The sequence below is a fragment of the Pan troglodytes genome, chromosome 17 (assembly GCF_028858775.2).
Source record: "Pan troglodytes isolate AG18354 chromosome 17, NHGRI_mPanTro3-v2.0_pri, whole genome shotgun sequence".
Lineage (NCBI taxonomy): Eukaryota > Metazoa > Chordata > Mammalia > Primates > Hominidae > Pan > Pan troglodytes.
The window spans coordinates 59506478-59520546 of NC_072415.2; the positions used below are offsets into that span (position 1 = coordinate 59506478).

Sequence of the window (14069 nt, forward strand, 5' to 3'; positions counted from 1 at the left end):
TATACGACTAAATTCAACAGTAATCAACATTTATATAATCACTATGATATAAATACTAAATATTTAACCAAAAATTGTGAGTTAACTCTACTGAGAAGATTCCAGAAGCAGCAGCAGGATTGGTGGTCTACGAGTGCTAAACCTTCATCTTCCATAATAGGTAGTGCTCAATAGAAAATATGTAAAGTTAGTAAATCAAAAAACAGTAAAAATTTATTAGTTATAAATAAGGAAGTAGGGCCAGGTGTGGTATTATCCCAACATTTTGGGAGGCCGAGGCAGGTGGATCACTTAAGGCCAGAAGTTCGAGACTAACCTGGTCAACATAGTGAAAACCCATCTCTACTAAAAATACAAAAATTAGCTGGGCATGTTGGAGCATGCCCATAATCCCAGCTCCTCAGGAGGCGAAGGCACGAGAATCACCTGAACCTGGGAAGCGGAGATTGCAGTGAGCCGAGATTGTGCCACTGCAATCCAGCCTGGGTGACAGAGTGAAACTCTGTCTCAAATTAAATAAATAAGGAGGTAAATAGCAAAAAGCAACAGCTTATAGATTTTTAAATGGTGGCCAGGCGCGGTCGCTCACACCTGCAATTCCAGCACTCTGAGAGGCCAAGGCGGATGGGTCACCTGAGGACAGGAGTTTGAGACCAGCCTGACCAATATGATGAAACCCTGTCTCTATTAAAAATACAAAAATTAGGCTGGGCGCGGTGGCTCACGCCTATAATCCCAACACTTTGGGAGGCCAAGACGGGCAGACCATGAGGTAAGGAGATCGAGACCATCCTGGCCAACATGGTGAAACCCCGTCTCTACCAAAATACAAAAAAAAATTAGCCAGGTGTGGTGGCACGCGCCTGTAGTCCCAGCTACTAGGGAGACTGAGGCAGGGGAATCACTTGAACCTGGGAGGTGGAGGTTGCAGTGAGCTGAGATCTTGCCACTACATTCCAGCCTGGGCAACAGAGCAAGACTCCATCTGAAAAAAAAAAAAATACAAAAATTAGCTGGGCATGGTGGCAGGTACCTGTAATCCCAGCTACTTGGGAGGCTGAGACAGGAGAATCACTTGAACCCGGGAGGCGGAGGTTGCAGTGAGCCAAGACTGCACCATTGCATTCCAGCCTGGGCAATAAGAGCTAAACTCCATCTCAGAAAAACAAAAAGAAAAAGAAAAAGAAAGTGGCCACCCCTGTGGAAAAGGACTCTGGAGTGGGGAGGGTGGTAGAGCAGTTTTTTATATTAAGTTTGTCATATTAGTTGACTTTTCAAAATCACGTCCATATACTACTTTGATTAAAAATAAAATATTTTCTGGCCAGGCACAGTGGATCACGCCTGTAATCACAGCAACTCGGGAGGCTGAGGCAGGAGGATCACTTGAGGACAGGGGTTAGATACCAGCCTGGGCAATATAGCAATACCCTGTCTCTAAAAAAATTTTTTTAATTAGCCAGGTGTGGTGGTGCATGGAGATTTCAACAACAACAACAAAAAAAGCACAACCCATAAAAGAAAAAAATTTATAAACTGAGCTTCATCAAATTAAAAACTTTTGGGCCAGGTGTGGTAGCTCATGCCTATAATCCCAGCACTTTAGGAAGCCAAGGCAGGCGGATCACTTGAGGTCAGGAGTTCAAGACCAGTCTGGCCAACGTGGTAAAACCTCATCTCTACTAAAAATACAAAAATTAGCACAGCATGGTGGTGTGCGCCTATAATCCCAGCTTCTAGGGAGACTAAGGCACGAGAATCACTTGAACCCAGGAGGCGGAGGTTTCAGTGAGCCAAGATCATGCCACTGCACTTCAGTCTGGGGAACAGAGCATGACTCCATCTCAAAAAAAAAAAAAAAGAAGTGAAATGAAGGACAGCAATGTATATGTGAACTGAAAATGCAACAGACAGGCAGAAAGAATTAGGAATACTTTGTTATTATAAGGTATTGCGCAATCTGTGAAGTGGTGATGTTGTTATTGTATTATTTAAAAGCAATCTTGGATTGCTTGTAAATGTAGATTACAAACTCTAGGGTAAACACTAAAACAGTAAAAAAAAAAAAAAAAGTATAATTGATATGCTAAGAAAAGAGAAATCTAATCTCATAAAATGCTCAATTAAAACCACAAGGCCGGGCACAGTGGCTCATGCCTGTAATCCCACCACTTTGGGAGGCTGAGGCGGGTGGATCACCTGAGGTCAGGAGTTAGAGACCAGCCTGGCCAACATAGTGAAACCCCATCTCTACTAAAAATACAAAAAATTAGCCAGGTGAAGTGTCAGGCGTCTGTAATCCCAGCTACTCAGGAGATTGACGCAGGAAAATCGCTTGAACCCTGGAGGTGGAGGTTGCAGTGAACCGAGATCGTGCCATTGCACTCCAGCCTGGGCAACAAGAACAACACTCCATCTCAAAAAAAACAAAAACAAACAAACAAAAAAGAATCTACATGTCCCAGAGAGGTGCCAACAAATCAGACTAATAGGTACTTTCTTTCACAACCACTAGGATTGTTTTTACATATTGTTACTTCATCGTCCATATTAAACATGATGAGATATTAGGATCTCATATTCTAGTTACTCGGTGTCCTATTATAGAATGTTCTTTCACTTAGACTAGTTTTCCAAAATAAATTTATTTACTTATTTTAGAGATAGGGTCTCACTCTGTCACCCACACTAGAGTGCAGTGGCATGAACATAATTCACTGTAGCTTCAAACTCCTGAATTCAAGCAATCCTTCTGCCTTAGCCTTCTGAGTAGGTGGGATTACAGATACATGCCATCACACCCTGCTAACTTTTTTAAATTTTTTGTAGAGATGGGCGTCTTGCTATGTTGCTGAGGCTAATCTCAATCTCCTGGCCTCAAGAGACCCTCTTGCCTAGGCTTCCCAAAGCACTGGAATTAGAGGTATGAGCCACCTCTCCCAGCTACCCAATAAATTATTTCTTTCAGATTTTATTCAAAATTGAACTTTTTCAATAAAAGCAAAATAAGTAATGTTCTTGGGTCCTCTGGGATTCTGCATTAATTTCATTAACTCTGAGGAGTATACAACAGATTTTGTCTTCCACCACCTCCTTAAGGATATTGCTAGTTCCTTTTTAGCCAAAGCTTTCAAATTATTTTTATTTGTCCAATAATCCCTGTGACCCTGAATATGCCTCAATAAACCATATGTTTAAACAAACGAGTAAAAAAGACCTTGACTACTTGTTTACAGTGTGCTATTTATCAGGGGACTCATGCTAATTAGCAGTTAGGATTGTAGGTCTAATATTAGTGTACTGAATAAGCACCTCTAACTGTATGGATGAAAGTGGGTTAGTTCCAAGAGTGTTGGTTTGCTGACAGCAATGTAAATATGGGTCCTCCTGGCTCTACCATGTACTCAATTTTCCTTCTCTGTGCTTCTTTAAAATTAACAGGATAAAAATGACACCAGATCAAAAGAAATGAGAATTATAACAATTTGTTCTCAGTTAAATAGACCAGTATCTTACTTTTTTTGTGTGGTAACTTAAAAGCAAGCAATTTTACTCTAGGAGTTTAAGTACATGAATGCTGAATTTTCAAAAGAACAAAATTTGATTTTGGAATCAACCTCCTCCTCCCACCAGGTGAAGCAACAATGAGAAACAATACTATCAAAGAGTCTACTAACAAAATTTGTCAGATGTTTCTGTTTATTTTATGTTCTTTTTGTATCAGTAATATTCATGGTACAAAATACAAAAGCTTCAAAGGATAGACAGTGAAAATCTCCTTCCCATCCCATCTTCTAACCACCTTCTCAACTCAGAGAAAACATTCACAGTTTCTTGGGCATCATTCCACAGACATTCTGTGTATATACAAACATATGTTCAACCTCTTTTTAAACAAACCATAGCATATGACATATTCCTCTCTACTCTGCTATTCCCACTCATCAATATATAGGAAGTCATTATATATCCATATACGAAGCACTTCATTCCTTTTTACAATTGTGTAACATTCCATTTTATAATTTCTCAAATACCATATTGATGGACTTTAGGTAGTCTACATCTTTTGCTATTACAAATCATTCTCCAAGTAATAAAAAATAAATGTCATTCTCCAATAAGATATATACATTACTTATATCTTATACTATCACTTACATAAGCATATAAAATATTTCACACATGTATGAGTAGACAGATATGATAAATCCAGAGAAATTGAATTGCTGGGTCAAAGGGTATATGCATCTGTAATTTTGATAGATACTGCCTGGCTGCCTTCTACAGAGGTTGTACCAACTTGGATTCTCACCAGCAACGCCTATTTCTCTACTCCACAGCCACCATTGTTTAATCAAACTTTCTGACCCTTGCCAACTTGGATTTTTTTTAAAAAGCAGTTTTTCAATACAATTTTATTTTGCATCTCTCTTGCCGTGAATAAGACCATTACCTGTTCATATCCTATGACTGTTTTCTATTGGTTTATAGGAAATAAACTTTATTTTCAAAGCGGCTAGGATAGACCACAAAATTAAGTCTTAAATCAAACACCTGTACACCTGTAATCCCAGCACTTTGGGAGACAGAGCAGGAGGATTGCTTGAGCCCAGGAGTACGAGGCCAGCCTGGGCAAGACCCCATCTATACAAAAAATTTAAAAACTAGCTGGGCGTGGTGGCACAAGCCTGTGGTCCCAGCTACTCAGAAGGATCGCTTGAGCCCAGGAGTTCGACGCTGCAGTGAGCCACGTCTACACCACTGCACTGTGCAACAGAGCAAGACTTTGTATCAAAAATAAAATTAATAAATCAAAATAACTGCTCAGTCCAAGAACACTATGAAATCTTTCTAAAACAGTATGAATAAAGCCTACAAGCATATCAGGAGAGACACTGAACAGAACGTTAACAAAAAAAATCGAGACAGCCAATTGAGTAAAGAGTACAGTGCCTCCTTCCCCGTTTTTTCTCACCAAACCCTAGAAATAATATAAATCATATTTTTTTAAATAGCCAGTGATTACACAGCCATGCTAAAAAAATAGCAGGGGGCCAGAAGCTGTGAAGAATCCCCATAAAGTAGAAAACAGCTGGAGATGGGCTAAAAAGGGAAATAGCATCCCAGAGCAGGCTCAAGGGCCTTCAAGGGCACCATCCCAAAGAGTGTGAACAGGAACTCCGGCACAAAAGCAGAAAGGCCAGAAAAAGGCCCACAAGCAACTAACAGAAGCTTGGCTAGTGCACCTGAGCAGACACCCCTGCCTAAGCCCTCACTCCCACAGGAAGCAACAACAGGGTGCTACCTGCTAGGAACAGAGTGAAGGCAACACCCTGGGCACCTGGAGTATACAGGAGGAATAAGTTCAGACATAGTAAGACCAGTAGCCACTGAGGCACTCTTGCCAGAAAGATCCACCTGCTCCCCCACAAAAAGCAAAGTAGAAAACTGAGCCCCAACGGCATCTCTTCTGCAATGATTCCTGCCAAGGATTCCAAACACACACGCACAATCGCCGGCTCCCAATTTATTTGGAACTCTCAAGACCCTTATCAATGAAAACTAGAGTAAAGTAGAAAACACTATTGGATAATCTCCAAAGAGTCCTACTGCCTTTGCCCTCACTGGGCATCATTAGACTCCCTTGGCATCATTAGACTCCCTTGGCTTCCAGCTCTTCTTTCTCTAAATCTGTCAGTAACTGATCCCATCTCCTGGCTTTTCTAGTGGCTTCCATGATACTACTTTCAAATTTCTCCTTCTAGACCCAACCTCTGGCCAGGAAGCCAGTTCTGTTGATATCTCTAAAATATTTAAGACTTTTTTTAACTCAAGGGTAATATATATAATATAATCAGTTAGTTTGTTGGTAACAATGATCCTTATGTAACTCTATGCTAGAAATGAGAAGTAGGCTATTGCTGATGCTTTTAGTAGTAAACCTTTCAAAGGACCTATCTTCAATGCAATGTAGTCAAGAATTCAATCTTAACATGTGCAAAACTGATTCTATCATTCCTCCCTGTTACCCCTTAAAACTCTCCACTACTCCCCTAAAGCTGCAATTACGTAAAAGCTGCCTTGAAATGTTATTTTGCTGTAGTACATATAACATATCTCCCCAGGTAGATTATTCCTGAGAGGCATGAATCAGGCCTTACACTTCTTCCTTATCCCTAATCAATCTCCAGCATACTGCTAAAGAGAAATTGCTCAAAAAATACTTGCTGAAATAGCCAAGGTCTCACAGCTAATAAATATATGAAAAGATCTTCAGACTAAATTCTGAGTACAATATGCTAATTAAAACAATAATATATCATTTTTACCCATCAAACTAGTAAACATTAAAAAATACTTGGTAACAGGCCAGGAACTGTGGCTCATGCCTGTAATTCCAGCACTTTGGGAGGCTAAGGTACAAGGATTTCCGCACTTTGGGAGGCTAAGGTACAAGGATTTCCAGAAGCTGAGTTCAAGACCAGCCTTGACAACAAAGCAAAACTCTGTCTCTACAAAAAATTTACAAATTAGCCAGGCAACACAGCTAATAAGCCTGTAGTCCCAGCTACTCAGAAGGCTGAGGCAGGAGGATCACCTGAAATCCAGGATTTTGAAGTTGCAGTGAGCTATTATACAATCATGTCACTGTACTTCAGCCTGGGCAACAGAGGGAGACTCTGTCACCAATAAATAAAATAAATAAATAAATAAATAAATAAATAAAACATGATATGCTCAATATTTTATATTTGTGAAATATTTGATAAATACATAAAGTCAATCTCCTCTTTTATGTGTACTGACTATCTCTTGATTTGATGTGCCTTAAATGGAAAGTAAACATTAGTGGATCTGAAAATCCATGATAACCAAATTCTGTTCTAACACCCTCAAAATGTGTAAATGATGCCCTAATGCCCTTTGTCCCTTCTCAGGCTGATAATCCACAAATTCTACACTCTATTCCAGAATCGCTTTCCTCCTAAATATACATATACTATTATATATGATATATAATATAGTATATGATATATAATATAGCATATTATATATGCTATATAATATATATTTAGGAGTAAAGTGACTATATATTAAATATATAATATATTTATATAATGTATTTATATAAATATATATTTATATAAATACATTATATAAATATATAATATATTTATATAATATATATATTAGATATTTATATATTATATAAAATATATTATATATTTAATATAATATATTATATATAATATATTATATAATATATAATATAATATAATATATTATAATTATATATTATATAATATATATTTATATATAATATATTATATATAATATAATATATATTATATATTATATTTAATATATATTATATAATATAATATATATTATATTATATAATATATTATATAATATATATAATTTGTTATATATAATATATATTATATATAATATATATTATATAAATATATTATATAATATATATTATATAATTAATATTATATATATTATATATATAATTATATAATATATATATGGATTGTGTGTACAAACACACATATATGCCCCACTTGTACCTCAGAGACTATAAGGAGAAAGCTGAAACAGGAGATCAGAGAAATAATGGGCAATAATCACCAGCCAAAGGACAGAGTAAATGCCACAGGTGCCATGAGTCCACAAGTAATAGAACATTCTCTGAAAGGCAACTAGGTTCCAAGTGCTATATTAAGTAGAGTTGGGTATTCCCCACCCAATGAAACGAAAGCAATGGAAAGAAAGATATAAACCCACAAAGATCAGATCAAGGGAAGTGTGGAAGATGGGAAGGTGACAGAGGAGTGTACCTGAACCAGCCGACCTGAGGAAGCCCCAAAAGGAGTTCCTGCCAAGGGGGACACCAACAAGAAGGAAGGCAATTCACCCCATGGAGCCGTGGGAAGGCTAAAGAGCGAGAGACAGGGCATTGGGGAAGACGGGGCAAGGTGCAGGACTAAAGTCTGGGGGTCTCTCTCCCCAGGAAGAGACTATTATGCGTGCTCCCCAGAGAAATACGACTAGAGAGACCAACGCCAAGGTTGGGGAGGGTAATAAGGTGGAAAATGAAGAAAACAAGAGAAGGAAGATAAAGTCAACTTGCTACAGCTCCACAGTGAGTTTCCCTGCCTCCAAGGCAGGAGACTGAAGGATTCCTCTCAAGAGAAACTGAATAGGAACCTAGGGAAAAGATACAGAAATTTAGGAACTGCCAGGCCAATTTAAAAAATAGATCGTCACCTCACAGCAATGCCCACCACTCAACAAAATCTACTTACACAAAGAGCTTCCAATCAGTTTTTGGGTAGTCTCAACTTTAAATAAGAATGGACAGTCAAAAATGATTAGACTTGTGAGTAAAGCCTCCAGCATGAAATATAGAAACCAAAACAGCCCGGGCATGGTGACTGACTCCTAGAATCCCAGCGCTTTGGGAAGCCAAGGCAAGAGAATCACTTGAGCCCAGGACTTGGAGATCAACCTGGGCAACACAGAGACATTTTTAATGCCTCTACAAAAAAATAAACAAATTAGCCAGACATGGTAGTGCACGCCTATAGTTCCTGCTACTTGGGAGGCTGAGGTGAGAGGATTGCCTGAGCCTGAGAGGTCAAGGCTGCAGTGAGCTGTGATCGTGCCACCACACTCCAGCCTGGGCAACAGAGGGAGATCCTGTCTCAAAAATAAAAAAAAGAAACTGAAACAAACTAAAGAAAGGAATCATAGAAAACAGATGATTCTAAGAAAAAATTAAAAACTAAAATATCTTTAGATAGATAATAATGAAAACAGTAACAATAATAATACCAAACATTTATTTAGCACCTACTATGTCCCCAGTCACCATCTTAACTGTTTCACACATACTAACTGATTTTACACTCACCACAAACTATGGCGTGGTACTTTTTTTCTCATTGCCTAAATCATAAATTGACAAATTACAGCCCAAGGGCTAAATCCTATGTGCTGCCTGAAGAATGATTTTTACTTTTTTTTTTTTTTTTTTTCAGACAGGGTCTTGCTCTGTCACCCAGGGTAGAGTGCAGTGGAGTAATCTCAGCTCACTGCAACCTTTGCCTCCCGGGTTCAAGCGATCCTCTCATCTCAGCCTCCCTAGTAGCTGGGACTACAGGCATGCACCACCATGCCTGGCTAATTTTTGTATTTTCAGGTTTCACCATGTTGGGCAGGCTGGTCTCAAACTCCTGACCTCAGGTGATCTGCCCACATTAGCCTCCCAAAATGCTGGGATTATAGACATAAGCCACTGCGCCCAACCTGATTTTTACATTTTTAAATCGCTGAAAAAAATCAAAAGAATATTTTGTGACATGTGTAAATTATATGAAAAGAAAATTTCAGTGTCAATAAAGTCTTATTAGAATACAGCCATGCTCATTTGTTTACATATGGTCTATAGCTGTTTTCCTGATACAACAGCAGACTTGGGTAGTTGCTACAGAGACCATATTTGGTGCCCTCATCCCTTTATACTCTCAGTGCACCACAAATCTCAATGACACGGTTTACTCAACAGCATTTCAAGTGTCATGAGTATTGCCATACTATAACTATTTTACCAGTGACTATCACGTCAAAAAAACAGAAGTACTCTGATGTCACACTTGTAAGTCACAGTGGACTGTAGATTGTTTAAATCTAGTTAGATGTCAAAGTACTTTATTATGTAAAAGCATCATGAAGCTGTGCCAGCAAAATACAATATAGGAAGTATTACTAGACTAAGCACTCATCACAATATCCCGATATGCCCTGCCACACAGCATTCACTCCCAACTCATGAGAGCAATGAGCAGGAAAATGGGCAAATGTAAAACAAGATATACCTCCTCAGAGCAGAAAGTCTTGCCAAAAATTAAAAATGGAAATAGGGCTGCAACCGAAGTAAATTTCCAAATGGCTCATTTGTTAAGCAAGCAAGGAAAGTATTTACCAATGGTGAGTTAATTAAATTGTGTTTGATTACAGCAGCCAAAGAATTGTGTCCAGAGAAAATAAATATCTTTAACATCCTACTCTTTCCATGAAAACAGTGGCTCGAAGTACAGTATGTATGAAACAATTATAGCTATGAATATTTTCCAAAAAATCAAGGAAATACTAATTCAGCACAATCTGAAGTAGAATCTGCTAAGATGTGTAACAACTGATGGTGGTAAAAATATGTATGAAGCAGAAAAAGGCTTAGCTGGACAAAATTTACAAGCCTTGTGAAATGTAAGGTGTTTAAAGCTTATGGCTATTAATCATATTCTCAATCAGCAGGTACTCTGCAGAAAACATCTGAATCTATCATGTGTTATTGAACCGTAATGTCAAAGGTAAATTTCATTTGTTCTCATGACATTTTTGTCAGAAATAGAAGCTAAATATCCTGACACGTCCTGCCACGAAACAATACAATGGCTTAACAATGGCAGAGTTTTACTAAAATGTTTCAAGCTCCAGGCTGAGATAAATTTTTCTGAATGAAAAGAATGACCCTCAACCACTATTGTTGCTGCAGACTTGATATATCTGTTAATGAATTCAGCCTAAAGTTAGAAGGACAACAGGGTCTACGTGCAAAACCTATATTGAGACAGTCATTTCAAGGACAACTAACATTGCCTAAGTCACAAGTCATGTCAAGATGCTTCATGCACTTCCTATGCTGTCAAAAATTAAAATAAGAAGATCTCTACTGCCACACAAATATGCAGCAGACATATTTTCCAAAATCAAATATTTCCAGCAGTATTTTTTCATACCTCAATGCAAGTAGAAACGAACATTCCACATTTCAAAAACCATTTAACTGTGCAATGAGGAGCTTCTACCTAATCCTCAATTGGAAGTGATTAGTCTGCAGTGTAATGATTTGCTAAACGTTAAGTATCAAGAAAAGAGTCTAAAAGAATTCTGTAAATGTCGTCCAAGCAATGAATATGCTCTATTAAAACCATATGTTCACAGACTATTAGCAGTATTTGGCAGTATCTAAGAAGACATTTTCAAAGATGAAATACATGAAATCTCATTACAAATCAGCATTAATAGGTGGTTAATGCTGCATCTATAATCAATTTTGATGATAGAGAACACTAACTTTAAACTCCAATTAAGCCAAATGTTATCCCCTCTCCTCCAAAAAAACATTCATTCTTCTCATTAGCAAACCTTTATTGCAAAAATTGTTCTCAATCATTATTAGTATCGCATTTTGAGCTTTATTAATAAAAAACTTGTAGAAATGTTTTCTCTCTTGTTATATAAGTACTTACATAATGAAATAATTAAATAATTTAAAATATCCTTCATTTTGCCTCTTGGCTGATAAAGCCTGAAATATTTATGATTTGGTCCTTTAGATGAAATGTCTACCAACTCCTAACCTACATGAATAAACTAAAGCAAAGAAAGGTTAAGTAACTTGCCCAAGATTATAGAGCTAGAAAGTGGCACATCAGGTTTTAAACCCAGGTAGGATAGGTACAGAAGCCATTCTCTTTTAACCGTTTCATATTGCTTCATGAAGCAAGAGTAGGATGTCATAAAAAAGGAAATAAAGAACAAGAAAGGACACCTGAAATTTAAAATAAAAGAACGGAGAAAAGATAAAAGTTAAGGGAACTCCCATAATAAAGAACAAGAGGACAAATAAGTGAAAAACAGGAGGAGAAAAAATAGAAAATTTAAAGAACAATTTAGAAGATTTTAATATATTAATAGTAACAGTTCCAAAAAGAAAGCACAAACAAAATGGGGGATGTTACACTGTCAAGTCAGGCACGGTGGGGATCTGAGATTTTACTTTACTGACAAAGCTGAAAAAGGCATGAAACCTCTGGAACAGGGACACAAAACAACTGCAATAGCAGTAGCCAGAGTAACACCTTGCATCAATTTCTTAGGCACTAAATCCCACAGGCCGTTCAAAGTATTTGGTAAAAATTAATAATATATCCATGGAAAACTAAGCAAACTAGGGGGAGGGAAGGGGAAACATGGTGAAGTACTCACCAGCAGTGAACAATATTTATGTAGTCATAATAATATAAAAGCTAAGCACTAAATTAACCAAGAATTCTTATATACCTATACTGGAAGGGCTTTTAGAAATAGGGGAAGGAAAGGGAAGAATACCCCACCTACCATAAGAAGAAGTTAATATGTATTATCTAAAATTGATAAATCACAAAATAGCAATTTAGGCAGATTTATAAATGCAGAGGTAAGAATCAAAAGAAAAAGCTTAAAAGAATTTTTAGGGCCAGGTGCAGTGGCTCAGGCCTGTAATCCCAGCACTCTGGGAGGCCCAGGCAGGAGGACCATTTGAGGCTAGGAGTTCAAGAACGGCCTGGGCAACACAGTGAGACCCCATCTCTACCAAAAAAAAAAGAGAGAGAGAGAGACAGAGTTCTTAAAAGTAACTGCCTCTGAAAATGAGACTAAAAAGTGGGGATGGGTAAGGATACTGCTGATTTTTTATAACCTGCCTTTATTATTATTTACCTTTTCTAACAATATACAAGTATTACTTTAAGTAGAAAAAATATCAAAATAAATAAGAGAGAATGAGCTTTACTATTTCATAATCAATGATTCATATAAACAATTCAATGTGCAAATACTAAAGAACAAGTACAGGGTTGAAAAACCAAATAAGCCATATATAAGCTACATCACATTATGGTTACATTAAGCACAAGAAGCCTATCAACAGTCAATAAATATTTCCTGAGTGCCCACTATGTGGCCAGCAGTATGCAAAGTGCCAAGGTTAAAGTTGTGAAGAAGGGAATGATATACAGAGATACGGACACATCAACAAGAAATGTTAAGATGGCAACTATTCAAGCTTCCAAGGGAAAGCTTCCAAGAGGTCATACCATAAAAGTTAAGACCAGCTGGGTGCAGTGGCTCACGCCTGTAATCCCAGCACTTTGGCAGGCCAAAGTGGGTGGATCACCTGAGGTCAGGAGTTCGAGACCAACCTGGCCAACACGGTGAAATTCCGTCTCTACTAAAAATACAAAAATTAGCTGGGTGTGGTGGCAGGCGCCTGTAATCCCAGCTACTTGGGAGGCTGAGACAGGAGAATCACTTGAAACCGGGAGGTAGAGGCTGCAGTGAGCTGAGATCACGCCACTGCACTCCAGCCTGGGCAAGACAGAGGAAGACTCCATCACAAAAAAAAAAAAAAAATGTTAAGACCTAAAGGACAAGAAGGGTTGGCCTGGGTTGATGTGGGAGTTCAGAAACTTCCAAAGCAGAGAACAGCACGTGTGAAGCCCTGTGGTTAAGAAATAACAGGTAGGGCCTGTTCAAGGACCTGAAAGAAGTTTAACATGGCTGGAACAGAAAAGGAATCAAAGCAGAAGCATAAGAGGCCAGAAAGTACCTTTTTCGAACACGTCTCTTTCTCAGGGAGCTGCTCTCCTCTCTCCTTTCTTCTGTCTATTAAGCTTTCCACTCCTTAACCCACCCACATGTCCGTGTCCTAATTCTTTCTCGGCGGGCAACAACAAACCCTAGGGTATACACCCCAGATAGTGTAGCCACTTCATAATGGGGGCTTTGTCCGGGATACCAAGGTACAACATTCATAAGAACGGTAAGGAGAAGAGCGAACTCTAACTCTGTCCTTTCATTCCAAGGTTCTCGGCTTCCATTTTAGACCTTTCATGGAGGACTTAGCTGCCGTGTGGGGCTGGAAGAAGTCCCGGGGCAACTGAGGATTTCTGGCCGGCGCTACCCCCTGGTGTTATCCAAAGGCTTCTGGACCCCAGCCGCCAACCGCCCCAATGCGGTGTCGGCAACAGGATCTCCAACTTTCCTACTGTAATCTCCTCCTTTCCTGTTCGCAACCGTCATATCTCTTATCCTCTCTGTATGAAATGTGTGGGAAGTTTTATGGTTCAGGGAAGTAATCTTGTTTGGTAAGATCAGGGAATGTCGTAGTAACAAGGCATATAGCTCGAGGGGAAGCGTCTTTGTGATTTTCTAAGAACAGGGCTCCCTGA

The 14069-nt window shown here is 38.4% G+C and overlaps 1 protein-coding gene across 50 annotated transcripts in view; it reads right to left on the bottom strand.

The window, feature by feature from the left end:
• Positions 1-14069, bottom strand: part of DYM (dymeclin) — a 411382-nt gene that overhangs the window by 384329 nt on the left and 12984 nt on the right. For 8 of the 50 annotated variants that reach the window (XM_054672252.2, XM_054672258.2, XM_063795648.1 and 5 more), the window contains exon 2: positions 912-985. The exons of the other annotated variants lie outside the window; for them this stretch is intronic. The gene's annotated coding sequence lies outside the window, so the exon portion shown is untranslated. The remainder of the gene's footprint in view (positions 1-911; positions 986-14069) is intronic. 50 annotated transcript variants of the gene reach the window in all.